The sequence below is a fragment of the Mobula hypostoma genome, chromosome 13 (assembly GCF_963921235.1).
Source record: "Mobula hypostoma chromosome 13, sMobHyp1.1, whole genome shotgun sequence".
Classification (NCBI taxonomy): domain Eukaryota; kingdom Metazoa; phylum Chordata; class Chondrichthyes; order Myliobatiformes; family Myliobatidae; genus Mobula; species Mobula hypostoma.
Window position 1 is genome coordinate 24258545 of NC_086109.1, and position 25484 is coordinate 24284028.

The window sequence follows — 25484 nt, forward strand, 5'->3', positions numbered from 1 at the left end:
GGTTCTCCAGGTTCTTCAGCTACATGAGGAGGAATTTCTTCAATCAGTGTGTGGTGAATCAGTGGAATTCCTTGCCCCAGGCAGCTGTGGAGGCCTAGTCTGAGTGTATATTTAGGCAGAAGTTGAAAGATTCTTTATTGGTCAGGGTATTAAGGGACTCAGTTTCACCTTCACTTGCCCTTTGATTGATTGTGATGATTGTCCCAGTTTGACTTCCAGCTCATCCTGAATTAAGTGTATTTATAGTAGTTCAACTCATGGAAACTGAACTCTTTCAGACTCAGGCTGAACTACAGAGGACGGGGAGGAGGTCTGGCCCCTGCACATGTAACGCATCGGTCCACCGGCGTGGGGACATGCCCTAGTGCTTGTGAACCTGATTCCCGGCTTTGGGTAAAGAGCCCCACTGCCTTGTGGGCAGCCTCAGGAGAGACGAAGGCTACGGGTGTAAACCTAGACAGCAAATCCTGAGTGGAGCCCCTAAGGCGGCTGGATGTCACTGAATGTGGAAGGAGAAGATGGCAGTGCGACGCAGCGCGCGCGGCCTCTCCGGTGATTAACATCTGTTATCTGTCAAGTAGGAGGCCGTGCACAATTCTGATTTGATGGAGACGGACGTGAGAGCACGGAGGAACATCTGGTGAAACTTCTGAAATGCCTGTTCGCTGCCGCCACTACTGTGTGATCCAGAATCTCCGGAGGGGAAGGCCCCGAATGCTTGGCGGCTGGGGCTGGGATCGAAGCGCTCAGCAGAGATGGTGCTCGGTGTTGGAGGACTGGTTGGAGGCTCAAAGTTTTCGGACGGACTCAGAGTCGGACTGTGGTCGTGTGCTTCCAGGATGCTGCATCGGCAAGTTTATGCGCTGGAGGTTCACGGCAGGGAGAGTTTTTCTTCCTTCTACCGTCTGCGTGAGGTGTTGGGGCTATCGGGACTTTGAGACTTTTTTTTAACCGTGCCCATGGTCTGCTCTTATCAAATTACGGTACTGCTTTGCACTGTTGTATCTATATGTTATAATTATGTGGTTTTTGTCAGTTTTAGTCTTGGGCTGTCTTGTGTTTCTGTGATATCATACTGGAGGAAAATTGTATCATTTCTTAATGCATGCATTTCTAAATGACAATAAACGAGGACTGAGTGTCCTCATAATCTAATCTAATCTAATCTAATCTAATCTAATGTCCTTCCAGCAGCTCCTGCAGCCAAACTGGTGCCAAACGTATTGCTTCATAAACTTTCCTTTGGACCATACTGGTGAGGTTGAGAGGGGTATCTTGATGACTGGGTATCTCAGGATCTCCATACCTTCCACCCGGGCTTGTGATGGTGATCTTCATCCCCCATTGTCCTTCGAGACAAATGGATGCCAACCAACCAGCAGTTCAGTAAAGTTCTCAGGGGAATGAGAGCATACTTTAAAGAAATATATACAATTATAAAAGGGATAGATAAGTAAAAGGCAGGATAGTTGTTTCTACTGGTAAGTGTGACTAGAAGGGGGCATAGCTTCAAGATTTGGGGGAGTAGATTTAAGATGGAGATGAGGTAAAACTGCTTTAGCCAGATAAAGGTCGAATTCTCTGCCCAGGGAAGCAGTAGAGGCTACCTTGTTAAATATATTTAAGACAGTTAGATAGCAAAAGAATCTTATATGGGGAAAAGGCAAGTAGGTGGACCCGAGTCCAACACTAGATCAACTACGATCTTACTGAATGGTGGAGCAGTCTTGATGGGCAAGAAGGCCAACTTCTCCATGTGTTTCTTGTGTTTATTATGTTTCAGCACTATCTGTGCTGCTGCCAGTTTGTGCCTATGAATGATTATCGTTGGAATCTAGAGTCTGATTGCCGTCAACCAAATACAAATGTTAAGCATGCCAGAATGTGATTAAGCAAGGTAATGACCTGGTCATTGCCCACCCCTGGCCTGCTTGCCTTGATTTTACATTTGAAGAACATCCTGAGTTGGAGATGGAGTGGATAAAGGACAGTGGTCCTTGTACCTGCGATGTACTCAAAATTGTCAGGTGGAAAACGAGCACTGGAAGATTGGCAAAGAAAGAGATTCATTCTTAGCAGAAATCATTTCTGTTCTCTCCTCACTTTTTGATGATACTGGATTATATTGAAGTAAATCCGTTTTCAGGTGGTAGTAACCTTCCTAATTCTTTATACTGCCCATGGCAACAGCTCTCCAGATTAACGTAACAGAGTAGTTTTCCACCTGGTCACAAGGTGTGCTTCTTGGGAGCATGTATGCTCAGCACACAATTTTGTGTGCTCTCCCAGTGAATGAGAATCAGCATCACTCCTGGAAAAACCCAGCAACAAGACCCCAGCCTGTTCACAAGTACACCCCACACTTTGAGCACTGGCCTTTGATTCTCTGGGATTTGAAGGCTGATGTCCAGATGCCCTCTCAGTAAATTGCAGGCAAAAGAAAATATATCAGGGAATTAAAAAATGAGATTTTTATTTAAAATCACAAAATGATGGAGGAACTGAGCAAGCAGAGTGGAATAAACAGTTGACGTTTCTGACTGAGACACCTCATTGGCACTGGAAATGAAGGGTGAAGGGGAAAGACTACATTGAGGCAGGGGAAGGGTGAAGTCAGGTGAGGGGAAAGGTGGTTGGGTGGAAGGTGATGTAAAAAACTAGGAGGGGATAGATGAAAGATGTAAAGGGCTGAAGAAGAAGGAATCTAAAGGAAAGGACTGTGGAGCATGGAAGTAAGAGGAGGGGGAGAGCAATCAGAGGAAGAAGGAGGGCAGGTGAGAAGAAGGGAAGGGGTAAGAGGGTAAACAGAATAAAGCCAGCAAGTCAGGCTCCATATATGCTCTTTGACTTGTTGAGTTCAAAGAGCATTTTGTGTGCGTTACTCAAGATTTCCAGCATCTGCAGGATCTTGTGATTTTATTGCACTTCAACACTTCAGTTGTACTGGAAAGTGTATGGCATAGAAAAAAAGGTTATATTGCTGATAAAGCAGCATTATCCAACTGAGCAAGGCTCACTATCTGATTTGTATGTCTCGGGAGCACACCTTGAAGATCAACACGAGAACTGCGTTAAGTTTTCAAAGACACAGGTCAGACAAACAACAGCAATACATATTTGGCTGCCACAGAGCAGAGAGAAGATGCAGGGGGAGTGCATGACAGTAGAGAGATCCAAAATGTCCGGGGAGCAGGGAATCGGCCACGAGAAGCTCCCCCAGGAGGCGATCGGAGTCTAACAGCCTTGGGTAGAGTTCAGATCTACTAACTAGCCTCAGTGGCTCAGTATTGGGTCAACAAAGATAACTTTATGGCTTTTCTTCAGACTTTCAAAGAATTTCTGTTTAATTACATTAGTGAGAGGTGTTGTGTTATTGAATTATTGTGATACGGGGGTGGGGTAATTCTATTTCTGGAATGGGATTGCAAGTTAAGTCTAACTAGAAATAGGCAGCATAGAACATGTCAAAAGGAGAAGCAAATTCCTTTCTCTAATACCTCCTCATTTCTTCGTTGCCACAGAGTAGTTGGGAGCAAAGGTTTGTTATCTAGCTGTGATCTGGTAATTTCTGGTTACTTGTATGTGATCCCAGATTTGTGGCATGCGAGAAATGTTTGCCCGCCATAAATCCAAGGGATTTCTCAACTTTTGAACTTTTCGGCCTCTGGGAGCTGACAGGTTAATTACAGATGTAGATGTCCCCTTAAAGTGAAGGGTTGCCTTTGATAAATGCCAACTCTAACAGCACTGCATTAGTCTAGTTGCTTGATCAGGATCCTGCCACAATGCCACTCACTAAAACCAACTAATTTCCATCAGTAAATCCCATTTGTTTTGTTTGACTGTTGAAATGTGCCTGCAGTTGCTGTATTGCATCTACTACTGGAGTGTTGTCACGTTGTGCACTAGATGCTGGGAAAGATTTGGACACCTACATTGGTTAGTTGGGCTGAATGCTTTGATTCCATCATCGACTAATAAGGAGCATAATTTCTTAATCCTTCAAAGAACTGATGTAACCCTCAATTCTATCCTCAGAATCCTACTATATAAACAAATTATCTTGCTTGGACTTCTTTTCCCAGTCGCAGAAGTTACCAGGCGAATTCAATTCCTTAACCATTGAATTGTCTGGTCACTTATCTTTCTTTATGAAAACTTACAGTCTATGAATTTTCTAACAGATTTGTTACGTTACAGCGTTTCCAAAGCAATGATTTCCTTTAAAGTTGTTTCAAATGACCTGAGGATCGAAAACCACTATGTAAAGTGAGTTATATGGATGTATAATATGTATTGTATAAAGGTTGCTAATTAATTCCCTTAAACATAAAATAGAGTCTGGGAGGACAGTTTAAAACTTAAAACCAACCTAATATCTATTCCATGGATGATATAATCTTTTGAACCATATGAATGTTTGTTACTTTCAGAACAAAAGTGTACACTTTTCAATCTGTACACCTGACTTCCAGCTCATTGTTAAAATAGCTTCCCAGAGGAGGTGCAGATGGATGTGGCTGACTTACGGTAAAGCATCAAGGGCACCACAGTTAAATCGAGGCTGATAAACGTTCAGTGCTGCAGTGACCTGTAGGAGTAAGGTTGCTAACTCTGACTAGAGGAATTCCTGGAGATTTCACAACCTGACCTTCTACCCCTACTGCCCTGACATCACAATCCTCGCCATTTGTCACCCATTATGAAATCAAGGCATACAATGACCAAGTCGTTTGGCCCATTGTACCTGTCCCTGGCTCTTTGATCGAGCAAATCAATTAATCTCAACCCCCTATTTGTTTCTCATAGTTGTGTAAACTGTTTCCTTTCAAATGTTTGATCCATTCCCCATTAAAACTTATAACTGAAGTGACTTCCATTCCTTATCAGCATATACCAGGTAACAAAAAATCATTACATATTATACATGTAAAGGATATCACCTCATACTCTACAGTTAATTGTCATGCATTGGAAAATATTTCCTTCTTATTTATAGTTACCTTTCTGTTAAAAAAGGAGTTCACAGCACACTGTGCAATTATAGTTTATTATGCATAGCAATGCATACACCTCTCTATATTCAAGGAACTATGTTCTCAGTGTAACCCATTGTTCAACAGACAATATACAGTACTTGTATTTAAACAGCTCAATGTGCACGGTAAAAGCAGCAATTGTATAAACCCTGTGCAGTAAATGACTCTTCATATTGCTAACACTAACCTGTATTTATTTATTTGGTGATACAGCGTGGAGAAGGCCCTTCCAGACTTTTTCAGCCATGCCACCTCTGCAACCATAACAACCCCGATACTCAACGCCAATAAATGGCACAAACCCCTACTGCAATCGTTTTTAATTTAGTCTTCTTACACCAGTAACAAAATTAGGAACCACTTTTGCTAAATGAGAGATGGAGAAACAGTAATTATTGTGAAACTATATACGTGTATTTTTGGAATAAGTTAGTGAGAGAAAGCATTGACCTGATTTTATAATGTGAAGTCTGAGTGGAAAACACATTAATAAAAGTATTACAATAAATGACAGATCAATTCTATATCAACATTGTGGCAATAAATAGAAAGTGGAAACCATTATAAAACAATAAATTAGTGAGCGAGGTGAGATAAATAGTGGGTCAGTGTGCAAGTGTGAAAGGATAAGTTAGGCAGAACAAGGTGGACGAAAAAGAGAAGATGAATAAGTGAGAGAGAGAATGGAGGGAAGGTAGGAGATTACAAGAGAACATGGCTGAATCTGGATACAGAGCAACAGTGAGAAAAAAATTGAAGAGAAAAAACATTTGGGGTGGTTATTGTGGTGGGCAGAGGGAGAGAAAGCTGACAAGAAATTAAATTGCACAGCACAGTTTTGTTTTCAGTGTTACACACCTAAAAAAAGAGAGTAATTTCTTTTCTGGAACGAAATACTAAAACAAACATTTCCTGATTATCTTCTATCATCCTCAGAGCTTGACAGGGCATTTCATGTATTGTCGTTTTTCAACTTTAATGTAGTTTCTGTGTCGGGAAGACATCATTCCCTGTGCAACAATCCCTTTGCAACATTGTAGAGGAAATTGGATCACATTATCTCAAGATCAACCATTGGTGGTCACTGCAGATCAATCTTGTCTCCTTAGCATAGTGCCCACTGGACTGTAATACATACCAGTTAAGTTAATTACTTTAATCTTCAGCCCTCCACAAACCCCTTTTCTGCACTTCACCACTCCTACCTCACAATATGCACCAACTCCTTTTTGCCCCCCTCCCCCTTGACCCTATAATTGTTTGAGGACGGGCCCTCATTCCCTAATATGTTGCCTCAAGCTGCTATCCAGCCACCTTTGCAGGCCCCATTTCCAAATTCCTGATCTATTTCACCCCCAGACCAAGATATTCATCTTATCTTCCATCTTGCTGTATCCATTTCTACAACCATGCCATCCTAATCCCCAAATTTAACCTCAGCTACAAATTCAACCTGGAAAATGGGCAATGTTAGTTGTACAGGAAGTCTACAACTTTGGACATAACTCTAGTCCGCACATCGGATATTGGATTGGATAGGCATAACATGGATCATTTTAGGTTCAGTGAGTATTTTGGGGCAGAGTGGCTTAGAATGAAATGGCAGCGAAACAGGGCCAATATGACGAGAGATGATATCACCCAGCAGTCTGTTTATCTTTGGAATTTTGTTCTCCGGTGCATTACAGACACTCAATCTACGAATATATTCAGGGGAGAGATCAATTGGTGTTTGGGGACTAAAGGAGTCCAAGGGAAAAGGGGCTGGGGAAAGTGGAATCAAGGTAAGTGCGCAAATATCTCCTTAATAAATATCACACCAACGTTAAAAGGTCATCTGATCCAACCTTGCTCCTGTTCCATACACTCTTGTGTTCTTGGAAAGAGCGCAAGAAGAACAATACAAGCAAGCATTGAGAGACAGAGAGATACACTAACAGTCAGAACTACAAGAAACCCATCATAAAAGCTGCCTTTCACTGACCCCAAGCGAGGTGGCACTGGATTAAGACAATACCTTCTCTGTTGTTTATCCAGAACTGGTGCTTCAAGTGTCAGAGGAGAAAACATACTCTTCAGCATACAACTGATCAGCACTTAAAATTAAAATATCGTCTCTCTGACCATGGGCCTCCAGCCAGCGATATTAAACACGAGCAATATGCACAAAATGCTGGAGGAACTCAGCAAGTCAGGCAGCACCTATCCATGATTTCCAGTTGCTGAGCCTTAGTGAATGACAACATGAAATGCTGGAATGGCAAGTCATATATCCAGCAAATGGCTGTGGCATCGACAAGATAGAATTGCCCGAGCTGCAGAAAGAGGCCGATTGGGACCCAAGGAAAAAAAAAGATTGAACTTCCAGTCTCACATTTATAAAACACTTCAAAATTCTGAATTAAAAAGAAGAATCTTTAGGATCAAATAATTCATTAATATATTCTGGGACAATTCTTTCAAAGTAGGCTTGGTTCTGTTCCAAATGCACTAAAGGGTTTTCTGCATATTTTCAAATCCATTATCTTCAGCCGATTTCATTATGCTATCATGCACACATCACTTTCAGTGTTGAAGTCTGACAGAAAACAAAAGACAGCAATTGTACCCACTGGATCCTGTACATAATGAATGATAATGCCAGTCATTAGGGTATTTCAATTCCTAATAGTCATTTGATATTTTTCGAGATCTCTCATTGGCAAAATCTCTTCCACCATGTGTACTGGGTAGATGGCCAGTAATGATTATAAAGGCCAAGATTTTCTTCAGGGATAAAATCTCATCCAGAGTTTTATTCCCTTAAAATGAAACCTATTAAAATGCTAGAACTGAAAAATATATTGAAATAAATATGTCTTTTAATTGTGCCAATTAATTCCATTGTTCCATGCAGTCAAATGGGGAATCACACTGACAGAGTGAAAGATTGAAAGTAAAGTATGTGCATAGAGTAAAAGATTATGAAAGAATAAAGGTGTAGTATTTCAAGTTTTTGTGCTGTCAGAAGATTGTACCAAAAGTGTGCTTGGAATTGAATTGATTCAATTGCAGTTCAAAGTTTTGATAAAATTAATTTCCATACTCATAAATGTAAATTCTTCAATGAACTAATGCAAATAGAAAATTGGACATAATAGTTTAATTATTTTCATTAAAAATGTGCCTTAATGTATTTAAGAGAGATAACCTGGTGCAGATCTTTAATAAAGCGGCAAAAGAATTTATTTTGCTTATCCAATCCAGTTTTGATGAAAATTGAAATACATGCCTGAACATCACTGCAGGAATTTTCAATTGCACATATTCTGTCTGCAGAACACTCAAGCAGAATCAAACTTGCTCATCCGACTATGAAGTCTGATTTTGCACGACATAAAGGGAATCTACTTGAGCGAGTCCCAGCCTGCTCTGGGAATCCACCTGAGAAAGTTCCCTTTTATAGAAAGTTCTTATCTCGCTCTTTTTCAGGTCACACAAGCCAATGACCCTCACCTGCCCAGCACGTTGATTTGACAACCTTGCCACTCCTCCAGTCAGCAATTTCAAACTTTGAGTACTGTCACGAATAAAGTAATTGTTGGTTTGCCTCTACTATATAACTACTGAAGACCTGACCAAAGACTTACAAAGCACTTTCATGAAGTTTGATTCCACCAGCTGAGATTAACCAAAATTATTGGAAATATTTAAGGAACGTAGTTGTGCATTTTAGCAGTTTGATTGTTTTCCATGTTCAACTTCTTATGAAGTATTTTGGATCTGAAAATAAATATTTAAAATCCATCTAACTGTGCCTGTGCAAACAAGACTTGTCCTGTGTGTGACTGTTGGTACTGTGTTTTGTACCTTGACATTGGAGGAATACTGTTTCATTTGGCTGTATTCATAGGTATTCATGTATGGTTGTATGACAATTAAACTCGAACTTGAATTTAAAGAGGGAGCCTTCTCGTACTCTCATTTAATCAATGTAAGAAAAGTAGAGTATAAAGATTAACAAGATTATCATCTGGACATATCAAAAATGCTAAGCATATAGTAATGGACTTCCAGTTGGAGACTCCTGTCCCACAAGATCTCCCAGACGACTAGTTATGAATTGTATGATATTTGTCTTTCCTTACTGAACGCTGCAATTTATTAGTAGAACCAGGTGATTGGCTGACCGGTAGGATTCAAATGAAGTCCATCTTTTAACATGGATTCATTTTCCAACTCACAGGAAATAAAAATGGCTACAAAGTGACAGGGGGAAAGCACTTATTTATATCATGCTGCTAACATTGTACTTTATCCTAAGCCACTTCATGGAGTTATCCAAAATAGGGGATATAAAGTGATATTAGAGAAGGCAAGCAAAATATTGGATCGGATGGCATGATTTCGTCTATTGACAAGAGTAACAGAGAAATATCGAAGTTCAGCAGGAAACTTCACAGTTTATAGAGCAAAATATATAGTTGCCATTGGTGAAATGACGGCTTGGATTTGCTCAAGGAGCTGGAATTGGAGGAGTTCAGAACGCCCAGAGAGATGGAAAGCAGGAGCTTATAGAGAGAGAAGGTTTGGGGGAGTGGCTACGGATAAATTGGAAGACAAAAGTAAGCAGTTTATAATGAGGATATTGTTGGGCAGGGATGACAGGTGAATGGAATTCGGTGTGACTAGGCATGCAGACACTTGGCTTTAGATGAAATTGTTCACAAGACTGCAGAGAAAATTAAAACTGATAGTGGGTGAGAATAACGGAACTTGTATGAAAAAGAAACAGATAAGGGCAAACATTTGCAAGGAGAGAGAAGCAGAGACAGGGATGTAGACAGAGACAAATAGATAGTAAGTGAGAGTAAGAAAGCAAAGAGACAGGAAGAAGCAGTCTAAGAATTGCACAGTTTCAGAGGGAAACAGACAGATGATGAAAATACACAACAGATGTTCTCAAAGAATTAAAAAGGCAGAAGAATCACAAAAGGCACAAGAGGTAAATCACAACACTGAATCTGAACACAGAAAACCCATTTGCCAGGAAATGTTCCTCTTGGATCAGGATTTCTGTCAACAGTATATGAAAAGCAAGCCAATTTATAACCCTCTATCCCACAGTCTATTTAATCATCCCGTCAGCAACTGACTCTAAACAAAAACAATAGGAAACACTGGGCACATTGTACACACAATGATCACACTTTGAGAATGATGTGAACTCTTATTGAGAAATGTGTTGAACTGTGTTTGGTTTATTAAGGAGGGCAGATTATACATACTGAGACCGATTTACATTGTTAGTGGAAATCCTATTCAATAAGCTTAGAAACGAAAGGGGTTTGGTTCTGAGGGGACTCTGTAACCCACAATACAAAAACCGGAACACCAAGCAAAATCTACTTATTATCAATTTTCCTTTCACTCTGCGGTATTTACAGTTCAGGTGAGGAGTTTCGGCAAATAGCACAAAACATCAGGGTTGAAAAAACAAGATAATTCCAGGGCTGATTAGGATGTGAATACATTTGTAACTTTTTTTTAAAATTAACAGTGACAGAGTGGAAGTTATTGGAAAATCCAGAGGGGTGGCATGTTTTCCAGGCACCGGCTGGGGGAGGAAACTCATTCTTTTGCTTCTGGATCTGACCAGTCAGCTGCTGTCAGAAGGCAGAAGATGCTTTAAAGTATGAGGGCATACAATTCCTGAACAAACCACAAGATTAAATAGGTCATCTGCAACACTGGGAGTTTCAGTGTACTGGGCACTTCATCTGAAAAGGAAAAATAATTAAAAATAATTCTCTACCTCCCTACATTATATTAAAATTTTCCTCTCCCAACGCAAAAGGGCCTATTTTTATATCTAAAAACCTACCACAAAAGGGTGATGGAATTGCTGCCTATAATGACAGTGGAAAAAGATGATAATTTGTATTAACTAGGGAGCAACGAGTCAAGCTCATTTGCATCTTTTAGATTATATGCATTTCAGAAGTAATTTCTGGAGGGGCAATGAATGAGTATTAATTCCCGCGTGAATTCACAATATAGAAAAAAAACCATCAAACACCACACAGGGAAGGAGAGAGAATTTCGCAGCATAATAACAGTAGCTTGCTTGGTGAGAACTAATTCATGAAGAGCATATTTCACCCGTGCATTTAGGATCGAGTATGATGGCTATAGAAAGACTGTTCCTTCAGTACTTTAACATTCTCCTAGATAATTATCATATCATATTTCATTTCCCTGCTTACAATGCTAGTCAGTCACTCCACTCTCTTTGCAATTTCTAAAGTAGAGAGAGAAAAGGTGAGTAAGTCCCAGTGCATTCGATCCCTTCTTAATACCAGCCCCATTTGGAGTTGGCGAACAGATCGACTGAAATTTGACAAACAAAATTTGTCTTCAACCCTAATTATGACATATTTATTTGCCCTTTCCTGCAGATAATATTGGGCCTCATCTTTCAATTAGTAATTATGAAAATTAATAGCAAACAAAAGCAATAATGAATACAGCTTCAGTAATGGTGACAGCACGGCTGCAAATATGACAAGGTCAAATTAGTTTTTTGTGTGTAATTCAATGAATGTCATTAAGAAACATTCAGCATAATCTCTGTCCTTTGTTCACTGTGAAACACATTTCTTTACTTTGCTGATGTATCTTATACATTTCTTCCCATCCACTGATTTTCTCCTGACTGTTGAAGGGGAAAAGCTCTATCACCTGTCTGTTTTTTCTTCCAAATGGACATTTGAATGACCGTCTGTGAGCCCAGACAGTCAGATCTGTCAGCTGTTCAACTGAAGTAAGAAGCACACACAGGCTGACTTTTCTCTCTAACTCAATGAGAGCTTTATCTGATTCCTCACACCCTCACCCAGTGCAATGATTTTCCATTCGTTAATGGATAATAATACAATAATAAAATTATAATAAATAAATACTGAGGGGCCAATAAACCAATAGTTTTCAACAAGAATATGAAGAATAGCAACTAGGATATGAAGAGACTGGTGTTGCTCTGGAAATTGGAAAACAAGTGGACGTAGGGCTTCTGGAAGTTTCACATTTTGGAAAAGTCAATGGCCTCAGAGGCAATAGGGGTAATGGTAAGGATTAGCCATTTCTACCCATCTACCTCTATCAATAAGACTTCCATATAGAGAGTCATAGAGCACTATAGCCCATAAACATGCTCTTCAGCCCATCTAGTCCATGCTGAGCTATTATTCTGCCTAGTCCTATCGATCTGCACCCAGACCATAGGCCTCCACACTCCTCCCATCAATGTACTTATCCAAATTTCTCCTACATGCTGAAAAATACACCGTCGAAACTCACAGAAATTAATTCAAGAAAGTTTCCCTCGATCATTGAGATCGTAAGAATTTCTTTGTTTCCAAACACCTCCTCAAGTCACATCTCATGTGCAACTGGGCACAATGGCAGTTGCTCTGTCATTACTCAGCAGGGTATGTACGAGAAATCCCTGCCAAACAGCAGCTAACACACAGACTGCAGTGGCTCAAGAGAAAGGACACCTGTGCTCGCATTCTCTTCTGCCTCTCCACCAGACACCCAACAGCTTACAGGGCATTTGTGCTTTTACCTAATAAAAAGAGAAGGAAATTGCTAATAGGTAAGATGTGAATGCTGTTGGTGAACATTGCTCAGCGTATTATGTTGTGCACTGACTGTTATCATTAGTTCAAGGAACGATAGGAAGCCATTTGCTCCATCTAACATATTTTGCCCTTCATTTTTATCACAGAAGATCTGTATCTTAACTTTATCTACCTGTTTTGATTTCCTAATCCTTCATAATATTCATAACAAAGATAGTTAAATCTCACATTTGAAATATTCAAGTGATCCTGGATTCCCACAGCCTTATTTTGTGTGTGTGAATTTCTTTTTGATATCGGTTCTGAATAGCCCAACTCATCATGAGGTTATGCGTGGATTCTGGAGGGAGTGTTTCTCTCTAGCCAAGTGGCATGGATGTCAAGTGTATGACTGAGCCTGGAGCCTATGGTTTCTATCTTCCTAATGTTGTAGTTTTAGAACTCCTGAGCCCTCATTGATGTTTGATGGACAGTCTAAAACACAGATAAAGGCGTGGGGGGGGTCAAGGGAATCTGGTGTCAGCAGTGTATGTCTAGAAGCTGAGTTTGTGCATGGATGAGGGACAGAAGATAGACTCAGGCTGAATGGCCTAATTTTGCTTCTGTATCTTATGGTCTTATGGACAAAGGCCCAAAATGGCACACGAGAAGCACTTTTGGCAGTTAAGGGAGAGCGCAAGCAATAGCAATGTCTTGAGAGAGTTTCTTCCAGACTTCAATTCCACATCCTCAAAATAAATAACGTAATATAATTGAGAAATTCATTTCTGATTGCTTAACCTTTACTTGCACATCTAAATGTTCTGGAAGTATTTTGTTCTAATGACATACTGTAGTTTCTGCCATTTTAAGTTGCTTGCTTAAAATAGTCTTGGCTACTCATCAAACTTCACAAATATATTTTTTTTTATAAAGCACAGGCCATATAAAACTGAACGTGCATACAGCAGCTTTTGTTGGAGCTTGGATTTTTCTTGGTTTGTGTATACAGCCCCTTCTCCACAGGTTAATACTTAATATAAATACAGGTTTCCTTTGTTCATTATACCAGCTGGACTTTCAAGAAGAACTGCAGCTTAGGACTGTAGCCTCTGGGTCCTAATTGAAGGTTGTTCCTGTCTCAGGTACACCAGAGTTAAAATTGTAGGGTTCGACTTCCAGACTTTTTCCCACAAGAGCAGATTCACGCTTCCAGTACAAAGCTGTTTAAATCTATGACATTATCTACCTGGAAGCTATTCCAAAAATTTAGGGCATCATATGCTACTGAAAATAGCTCGAGGCTTACTCATAATATATATTTCCTTCTGACATTGAGTAGGGTGTTTCGCCCATTGTGTCCATGCTGACTCTTAAAGCAATCCCATGCCCTGCTTATTTCCCTGTAACCTACTCATATACATATCAACACTCACCTGCCACCCTCACCAGAGGTAATACATAGTGGACAATTATTCTACCAGACAGCATGTCTTTGGAATGTGGCAGGACACCAGGGGAAAATTCTTACTGTCAATGAACAACCATGCAAACTCCACACAGACAGCACTATAGGTCAGTATCATTGTGCTGTTGTGCTGATAACAATGACTGAATGTAGTAAAATGGAAGGGGTATGGTATATTACTGAACTCGTAATGCAGGGGTATGAATTTAAGATCTCTAACAGAGGCATGAGTTCATGTGTCAGTGTGACAGCTGGGAGATTTAAGTCCAGTTAATTAAATGAATCTGGAATAAAGAACCAGCAATTGTGCTCAAGACATTACAGATAATTGTAGAAACCCATTCAGTTCACTGATGTCCTTTAGTAAAGGAAATCTGTTGTCTTTGTCTCGTCTGGCCTACAAGCAATTCCAGAGCCGGAGGAATGCCACCTGACATTGCTATATAAGAAAATTTCAGATGAAGGGATTTCAGGCATGGGCAATAAATGGTTGCTTGCTCAGAGATGCCCATATCCTATGAACAAACTAAAAATGAAGTTACTTTTCTGAAATAAACTATTCAATTTTTGCAGAAAGAATGGCTGCAGTATGGTGACATCACGGGAAGTTGGCATTCTTCAAACTTTACATGGTTGGCAGCAGTGTCTAAGGCACAGCAGGCATTGTCCCATCAAAGCTGCTTGTTCCTAAAAGCCACTCTTAAAATATTAACTTTTTACTAGGACTTGTAACAATAATGTGGAACACAATGGTCAAGAGCACAAGTGTTCAACATTTACTGGCTGAGCTGGCCAAGAGAAAGCTTAACTTAGAAGATGAAGGTGATTAACCATGGCCAGTTGAAAAAGGAGGAAGCCCCATCAGCACTTGAACACATTTTGTCATTCAATAGGACTATAACCGAGCAATATTTTAACTTCATTGATCGTCCTCCGTGCATACATCCAATGAATTATGTTATCCTTAGTCTGGAGAGCTCTAGCTGCCCTTTAACATTTACTACTTTGGGTGAATAAGCTCAAGATTTCCAAAATCCTTTGGGTCAAAAATTGCTTCCTGCTTCCAGTCCTAAATAGTTTGGTTCTAATTTTGGTAGTTACCACTCACTACTTTCCAGTCATTCCTGTGGGAGGGTGAATGTGAACTTCAGATCAGTTTCCGATTGGACAAGTTCCCAATCTTCAAATGATTTATTTGATGACATCATGGATGACAAACGAAGGTAGTGCGATGTGACGAGTAAAAACTTCTTGGAGACATAGCAAGAAACTACAAGGATAAAAATGTCAGTGTGGAATAAAACTAAAAATAAAACAAAAAGCTGACATGAAACAGGGGAATTTGGACAAATGAACGAGAAGTGATTTAGACATTAGGGTTTTTGAGAACAGTCCAAGGATTATAATATAAATGCGAACTAATACTGAGATTGGGTTGGAATGCTTCACTGGAAGTCAACTGGGATGATCTTGGATTTAGGTTCGACTGCCCTGTACAGGACTGGCTGGACCAGTGTGTAACTAATAATCCTTTCTGCTGACAGCCCTTTGTGGCTACAGTTCGGTTACTCACTGCCAAGACTTTCTCATCATACAACTGTGAAACAATGAACCTTTAGAACTCAAGTACTGCTTTCATCCCGGAGCCTAATTAACTAAATCAGGAAGACAAAGCATTCAACTATCTCCTGTAAAGAAACAAAGTCAGTCCCGTGTAATTTAGCCTGGCTTTGATTTACTCAGTTGTTGTGCTCAGTAATCTCTTTTTCTCAGGACACAGAAGCCAAACCTTCTCCGCAATTTTTAATTTGCATGTTTTTCCCCTTAGTTTCCTTTGCCCAGTTGCTGTCATATTCTGTTGCAGCTGGAGTTTAGGTTCTTTGAGGATAAGGCAGGCAAAGGGTCCAAGAGATTTCAGAGTCTAAGCTGGGCATGTCAGTCTCACATCAGTGTTATCTCACACTGTATCATCAGAATCAGGGTCAATATCACTGGCATATGGCATGAAATTTGTTGTCTTTGCAGCAGCAATACACTGCAATATATAATAATAAAAAAAACTGAAAATTACAGTAAGTATATATAAATAAATAAATAAATAAATAAATAAATAAATAAATAAATAGATAAATAAATAAATAAATAAATAGACACACACACATATATATATATACATACATATATAAAATAGTTAATTTAAATAAGTATTGCAAAAGTAGAAATTAAAAAGTAGTGAGGTAGTGTTCCTGGATTCAGAAATCTGAGGGGAAGAAGCTGTTCCTGAATTGTTGTTCTTCACATGTTCCAGTAATTGACCACATAAACCCTGACACCAAAATGGAGGCTGGATGTCAGAAACTGTTGCTCGAGAGGAGAGTTATAGTGCCTTTTCATTTTATCCTACTCAAAATAGTTACATCGGTGTCTCAGTTTCTATCTGTGGCTTGGATGGCAAACATTTTATACCTGCTCCACGACAGTGAACAGACGATAACAGTTGCAAGAAAAGGTTTGTGAACTCTTTACAATTACCTGATTTTGTGCACTAATTACTCATAAAATGTGGTCTGATCTTCATCAAAGTCACAATAATAGACAAACACAATCTGTCTAAATTAATAACACACAAACAATTGTACTTTTCATGTCTTTATTGAACACATTGTTCAATCATTCCAACACTCACAACGTGCTGGAGGAACTCAGCAGGTTGGGCAGCATCCGTGGAAACGATCAGTCAACGTTTCGGGCCGGAATCCTTCGTCAGGACTGTAGAGGGATGGGGCAGAGACCCTATAAAGAAGGTGGGGGGAGGGTGGGAAGGAGAAGGCTGGTAGGTTCCAGGTGAAAAACCAGTAAGGGGAAAGATAAAGGGGTGGGGGAAGGGAGGCAGGGAGGTGATAGGCAGGAAAGGTGAAGAAGGAATAGGGGAAAACACAATGGGTAGTAGAAGGAGGTGGAACCATGAGGGAGGTGATAGGCAGCTGGGGGAGGGGGCAGAGTGACATAGGGATAGGGGAAGGGAGGGGGAGGGAATTACCAGAAGTTGGAGAATTCTATGTTCATACCAAGGGGCTGGAGACTACTTAGAAGGTATATGAGGTGTTGCTCCTCCAACCTGAGTTTAGCCTCATCATGGCAGTAGAGGAGGCCATGTATGGACATATCTGAATGGGAGTGGGAAGCAGAGTTGAAGTGGGTGGCTACTGGGAGATCCTGTCTGTTTTGGCGGACGGAGCAGAGGTGCTTGACCTCCTTGTTCAATCAAGAAGATTGAACAAGGTGCTTGTTCTATCATTCACAGCCCAGGCTGGAAAAAGTATGTGAACCCTTGTATTTAATGACTGATAGAACTTCCTTTAACACCAATAATCTCCACCAAGTGTTCCCTTTAGTTACTGTTCAGACTTGCACAATGGCAAGGACAAATTTTAGACCATTCCTCCTTACAAAATTGTTTCAGTTCATCAGTATTTCTGGGATGCTTTGAATGAACAATCCTCCTCAGGTCATGCCACAGCATCTCAATTGGGTTAGGGTCCGGACTCTGACTTGGCCATTCCAAAACAAAACTTACTTCTTTTTAAACCATTCGGCTGTTGACTTATTCTTGTGTTTCAGTCATTATCTTGTTGCAACATCCAACTTCTATTAAGTTTCAGGTGATGGACCACTACCCTGACATTCTCCTGTAAAATGCCTCGATAAAATTTTTAATTCATTGTTCCTCAGTGGTTGCAAGCTGTTCAGGCCCTGAGGCAACAAAGCAGCCCTAAACCATAATGCTCCCTCCACCTGGGGGTGAGGTTTTGGTATTGGTGTACAGTGTCCTTTTCCCTCCAAATATAGTGCTGTGCACTTCTGTCAAAAAGTTCAGCAGTTGCCTCATCTGTCCACAGAACATTGTCCCAGGAGCATTGTGGAATTTCCAAATGGTCTTTTGCAAGTTTGAGATGTGCAGCAATGGTTTTTTTTTGGAGAGCAGTGGTTTCTTAGGTGGTGTCCTTCCATGAACATCATTCTTGTTCAGTATTTTTCTTATATTGGACACAAATTTTAGAGATTTCTGCTGGTCTTTTGTTATTACCCTTGGGTTCGTTTTCACCTCTTTCCGCATTGCACGTTGTGCTCTTAGTGTGATCTTATCAGGATGCCCACTCCTAGGGAGAGTAGCAACAGTACTCATTTTCCTCCATTTGTAGATAATTTCTCTTACTGTGGACTGACGAACACTCAAGGTCTTTAGAAATGCTTTTGTAGTCTTTTCCAGCTTTGTGCATCTCTACAATTCTTTTTCTAAGATCCTCTGAAAGTTGTTTTGATTGAGGCACCGTGCACGTAAGCAGATCTTTTTCTGAGAAGAGCAGGCTCTGTCAGTAACCTGAATGCATGTCTTTTTTTATAGGGCAAGGCACCTCTACAACCCACACCTCCAATCTCATCTCATTGATTGGAACATCTGACTCTAAATTAGCTTTTGTAGAAGGCATTACTCCAAAGGTTCAGATAATCTTTTGATCCTAGACTGTGATTATTTAAATGGTGTATGTTGTATTGATGAGAAGAAGTACAATTGTTTATGTGTTATTAGTTTAGGCAGATTGTGTTTGTCTATTATTGTGACTTAGATGACGATCAGACCACATTTTTTGAGTAATTAATGCAGAAAACCAGGTAATTGCAAAGGATTCACAAAATTTTTCTTGCAACTGTATTTCCAACAGACATGTGGCAACTCCTGCATCTCTGCAGGTTTCTTATCTCATCCTTCAGAAGAGGTTGATCCTTATTGCATTGAACTTTCTAGTCTCCAATAAAACAATTGAAATGTAGATAGCCCAGTAAAAGAACAGATTATTTACAATGTATTTTACATTAATTAAAGAATTGTAGGTATCATTAACAAGTGCAGCTTTATTACTTAACTACTTTAGGAAGCCCTAATTTGTTTTGGCAATGTGTTGGTGAATTATTGCTTTAATTGGTGTGATAGCTTGAGGAGATTTCTGGACTTTAACCTCATAAGAATCAACAAAATAGTATTACATGTCCTTGGTGGGCTTACACATGTTGCCCTTATCCTTTGCTGAGCAGGGAATCATCAGTTTAGACGATGGAATTGAGACCTTGCTGAGTTATGCATGGTGCAGTTTGTAGACTAGATACAATGCAACCAGTGTACACAATGATGGAGAGAGCCCATGTTTAATGTAGTGGTAGAACTCCAATTAGGTGGCCTGCTTTGTTCCGGATGATGCTAAGGTACTTGTGTGTTGTTTGAACTGTACACATCCCAATAAGTGTTGTCACATTTCTGATGTTCTATTTAGGTGGAGCAAAGGCTAGGGAGAATACGTAGGTGAATTATTCTGCACAAGCAATCACAAGGAGCCACAGTATAAATGTGGCTGGTCCAGTTAAACTTGGGTGATGGATGGCCTGCACTGCCTCAGTGGTGAGAAGAGCCTGTTTCCATGCTGTATGTCTCCATAACTCTCTGACTAATTCTGTCCAGTACTGTTGCCCAAGAATTTAATGGTAGCATTGGTATTGGTTTCCTACAAGAGGACCAGAACCTTGTCATGGCTTGGAGGCTCGCATGTAGAGCCATGCGGGCTTTACACTTTGGCTCTTGGTAGGGTCACCCATGCCAAATAGGTCATAAGTTAGAGGCCAGACTAAGAGTGGTCTATGGTCCTTCAGGTTTGGAGGTTCAGCTCAGGGCCAACAACCTTGAATGGTCAAACAAAACAAAACAGAGAAAACAATGAAGAATCCTTGTTAACGTGCAACAATATTTCTGAGTCTCCACCCAGAACTTTCATGGCTGGTTGTAGTGAAAACTGAGTGGAAGCTACCGACACAATAAAAGAAGCCCTAAACACTGCCAAAAAGGTGGAGGACCCTCATTGCTGCCCTAAACACCAGCAGGCATAATGGGCAGTAAGCAAGAATGGGTTTAATATTGACACATATACAGTGAAAAGCTCACCTTACATACTATTCCTACAGATCAAAAATCACTTCATGGTGCATTGAGTAGAGCAAGGGAAAGCAATAACAATGCAGAACAAAGAGTAAAATCTACAGAGAAAGTGGAGTGCAGGAAAACAATAAAGTACAAGATTACAACAAGGTAGATTGTGAGGTCAAGAATCCATTTTGTTGTACAAGAGTCTGATAACTGTGGGATAGAAGCTGTCCTTGAGACCAGGAGTACATGCTTTCATGCTTTTGTATCCGGAGTAACTCACAAAGGTTATCATGTTGAGTATTAGAGAGAAATGGTTAAACTCTTTCGATGGATGTGGTAAATTCAAGGTAATTCTGGCTGTAAAGGTCTTTGGGATATCTTGAACTTGTGAAAGACTTTGTTTGCTACAAGTTAATATTTTTATGTTATGTCCTAAAAATGATCATCTAAATTTCTCTGCCAAAGGAAATTACCAGGATCATGGAACTAGGATCAGAAGTGAGAAAATATTGCTCTAGTGTAATATTGGCCAGATTTGAGTGTGTAGATTTCCTCAGGAGATAAAGGATAGCACATCACTTCAAAACAAAATGTGTGGATTTGTGGTTCAAACCAAATAACTATGACCAAAAAACGAATTTCTACCCAGTTCTAAATGGCACTTGAATAAATTATCTTGACAGCATCCGTGGCTTTCTGGAAAATGCAGGGGTTACAGTTTCTTTGTTGCTAACAACTTGTTCCCAGCAAGAGCTGGAAAAACAGAATCAGGCCAGGGAAAAACAATCACATCGCTAACTCAACAGAAATAAATCTAATCCAGCTCACACAAGATGATTAAAAAAATGTTCTCATTCTCATTGGAGTGCAGGTCCAAGATTTTCGGGGAAATCAAAATGAGCTGGAGTTCGTGCAGGAAAATTCTGCTAAAATACCAAGTCAGCTGTGATATTATCGAATGGTGGAGAAGACACAAGGAGCCAAATGGCATACTTATGCTTCTTACTTATATTCTTAAGAATACTGACTCTCCCAGAGCAGTGATCCCATGACTACAGATTCTCAGTAGGGTACAGGTTCCACTGGCACTAACTCTCAATCATTTATGAGATTTGAGGCATAGATTTTTTCCACAAGCACTGACCCTCTCCTGGGTAGGAATTCTCCTAGTAGGGACTTTCTCTGCTGTATGGCCCTCATCTGTGTTGGCTGCTTCTGGAGTATATGTTCCGCAGAAAATGACACTCCATTCATCTCATCAAAATCATTCAGCAAAACAATGGAAGCTGTTGTTAACATTTTTCTTTCACGGGCTCCTTTTCCCTCAGGATTGAGACCGATTTCCTTACATTCTGGTCTGTGGGTTCTGGGAGTGGCTGATGAGGCAGATGTGGGAATGGCAGCTGGGCTGGTAGTTTGCAAGGCAGTGAACTCATTCTGCCGCTTACACAGAACTTCTATATATTTCCAGTGGATGCATTTAGGTTTCTCAGTACAATCCCAAATGCTACTTTTCCACTTTATACAGTTATGAACCAAAGATTCACAATGGCCAGTGGGAATGCTGCATTTCCTTAAGGAAACTTTCAGCACCCTTGTACACCTCCTGATCGATGAAATTCCATGCCTTTGTCTTGTTCCAGAGCAGTCTGCAGATCTATTGTAAGCTTCACCGGGAAATCTAAATTCTGGAGTACGGAGAGATTATCATCAGAGCAACATTTCATCAAGCATGCCAACACTCAGGGGTTCCCAACCTTTTTTATGCCATGGATCAAAACCATTAAGCAAGGGGTCTATGGACTGCCCAGACTGCGAATCCTTGTTGGCAACAGAGAAATCCAGTAACACTGAATTAAAAGGGAATCTGGGAAAAACTGGTTGAAGCAGATAAAACTATGAGAGGTGTAGACAGGATAAACAATCACGTACTTGATTAGTAAGGCAGGAGAATGGGATTGAGATGGGCCGAGTGGCCTAACTCTGCTCCTGTTTTTATTTTATTTTATTTAGAGATACAGCGCAGAGAATGCCCTTCTGGCCCTTTGAGCTGCACCACTCAGCGACCCCTGACAACCCCGAGTTAAACTTAACCTAACCACGGGGCAATTTACGGTGACCAATTAACCTAGCCGGAATGCCTTTGTATTGTGGGAGGAAACCAACAGATCGGGGAAAATCAATCCCATGCATTCCACGGGATGGATGTGACAGAGACTCCTTACAGAGGACGCCGGGATTGAACTCTAAACTCCGACACCCAATGCTGCATTAGTGTCACGCTAACCACCATGCTACTGTGGTGTCCATATCTTATCGTCTTATAGCATGCTATCTCCAAGAAAGGTAACTGCAGTTGATGGAGGCCAATCATCTCTGCCTCATAACACTGACACAGGAGTTAATCCAGGTCCAACAATCTTCATCTGCTTCAGTTGCTTACTTTCCATCATAAAATAAAGATTGTGAGTGTTCTTTGATGACTCCACAGTATTTAACTTCATTTGTATTTCTTCCTATGCTAAACAATCCATGCTCATAATAGCAAAATTCACATTTGAACCAAGACTAGGCAGGTTACACAACAAGGATATCAAGAAATGACCCTCAGCAGCGATTGCATTGCCGTAATTGCATCAATATCTCTGCAGCGATCAGACCAGCAACTTAAATGGACCTGGGCATTAATGCTGGAGGGTATCAGAAACTGAGTACTCTTTGGCAAGGAACTTATCACCCGACTCCCAAAGATGTTGCACTACATGCAGGTAAGACAGGAGCACAATCAGACAATACTGAAACAGTTTTCCACCATCTAGGATGAAGCTACCCATGCTATCTACCTCAGACAGTTACTGCCTCCATCACCAGCATTTGTGGCTGCACCTTTTGGCACTTGCAAGTTAAACTTCCGCAGCTCACTGATGTTTCTTTAACGGTGTCTATTGAAATCTCAAACCTAGAATACAAGAGGAAGAAGTGCATGGGAAAACCATCATCTTTAATTACCCTCCATGTCTCTAACTTAGAAATATTATTGGTTCAATATTAAACTCCGTCCTTAAAAGCACATTTGGTGGACCTTCACTATAGACACGACAGAAGTTAAGTATATCACCACAAACTTTACAGCAAGGCCCACGAAGTAGAATCAGAACCAGGTTGACAATCACTGACATGCAGTATGTTATGAAATTTGGGTTATGTGGCAGTAGTGCAGTGCAATACAAGAAGAATTATTGTGAGTTGCAATAAGAAATATGTCATCATCATTATGTGCAGTGTCATATGACGTAGGCAACCATGGTCTCATGACCATGATTGCTCTTGGCAAATTTTTTTACAGAAGTGGTTTGCTATTGCCTTCTTCTGGAGAGCATCTTGACAAGATAGGCGACCCCAGTCATTATTAATACTCTTCAAAGATTGTCTGCCTAGTGGTATGTCTGTCCAGACCTTGTGGTTTGCACCAGCTGCTCGTACCACCATCCACTCACCACCTGTTTCCATGGTTTCACATGACCCTGATTGGATTGGGGGGGAGGGGCTAAGCAAGTTCTGTACCTTGCCCAAGGGTGACCTGCAGGCTAGTGGAGGGGAGGGGCACCTTACACTTCCTTTAGTAGAGACACATCTCCACCCTGCCACCTAAAAATGCATAAATAAGTAAATAGTCAAAAGAGAGTGCAAAAAAGTGAGGCAGTGTTAATGGTTTCATGGACCATTCAGAGATCTGGTGGCAGAGGGGAAGAAGCTGTTCCTAAAACACTAAGTGCTGATGGTAGTAATGAGAAGAAGACATGACATTCTGGTCACATCCCATAAATGAATTTAAATCATGTGCATATTTCCAAATGTGTGTGAAATCTTATGTGTGCATACAGATTTGATGAGGGCAAAAGCAGAGTAACTTCTGACGCCTTGTGTTGTACAATATCTGGCGCATGTTCCCTGTGAACAATGGCTACTTGGATTTGAGCGCGCTTACCAGGCACTCTGCGCTATGACACAATTTAAGACGAGAAGGAAAGGAAATTGGCCCAATAAAGTATAAAAATTCCCACAACTCGACAGCCAAGATAACGTAAACTGCAGCTTAATTATCGGAAAATCTCACTCGGAAAATCTGGAAGCCAGAGGGAGCTGCCAAACCATGCTAAAAAGTTAAACAGTAAACACATTCAGAGACCAAAGCAAAATAGCAAGCCCACTGAACAGGTACAACTCAACGGCAAATAAGATGGTTGGCAACAAGACAGGAAATAAAAACAAGGCCTTGATATTTACAGGAGATCAACAAGGGAGGGAGAGATTTAGGCAGCGAGGAGTGTTGTGGAAAAAGGGAAGGAGCAGGCAAGGGACTAAACATATCAACAACTAAGAAACTGTAAAGGCGAGAAGTGGATGTATTAGGAAATTTAATGGAATGATATATTTAAAGTTAACTACCCATCAGATTGAAAAGCTGTGCTGGGTGTTTCACAGGATACCCTGCCCCCAAGGCAGTATGGGGGCCTGGTTGGGCTACAGGTCTCTCGAAACGTCAAGATAACTTAGTGCAGGAGAGCAGGAGGTGGAGAACGAATGGAGGGAATGCAGTTGTGATGGTGGAGGTAGTGGGAAACATGGCTACTCCTGGAAGAGAAATAGGAAAACAAAACATTCTAGAGATTACCGCACAGGATTGAAAGAAGCTACAGAAATTGGTTGAATTAATCAACTCCATCTTGGGCAGTAGCCTCTGTAGTATCCAAGACATCTTCAAGGAGCGATGCCTCAGTAAGAAACTGTCCATTATTAAGGACCCCCGTCACTCAGGACATGCCATCTTCTCATCAGTACCATCTTGAGGAGGTACAGAAGCCTGAAGGCACACACTCAGCAATTCAGGAACTGTTTCTTCCCCTCTGCCTTATGATTCCTAAATGGACATTGAACCCATGAATACTACCTCACTTCTTTTAATATTATTTCTGTTTTTGCACTATTATTAGTTTAACTATTTAATATAAAAATATACACTTACTGTCATTGATTTATTTATTTTTTTCTATATAATCATGCACCTGCTGCCGCTAAATTAACAAATTTCATGACATATGCCGGTGATACTAGACCTGATTCTGAAAGGATGCACCAATGGGATATGACGCAGGGAAACAGGGGTAAGGAAACGATCGTGCGAAAGGAAGAATCAGAGGTGTGAACCTTGCCTGACTTCTGTTGTTGGTTTTATCATAGAATCACTGATAAAAGCAATGATCTCAGTGGGCACATGTAACTTCTACAAAATACTTCCCAGATTGTGGTAAAGCCAGAAACTAATGCCCATTCTCATTACCCCAAGTAGGATTTGGTAATTAATCATGAAATCATGTCAATTATGAGTGAGTTAAACAGGG

General features: G+C 40.5%; 1 protein-coding gene across 2 annotated transcripts in view; it reads right to left on the reverse strand.

Moving 5' to 3' along the window:
• Nucleotides 1-25484, reverse strand: part of foxp4 (forkhead box P4) — a 398372-nt gene that overhangs the window by 293546 nt on the left and 79342 nt on the right. The window lies entirely within an intron of this gene.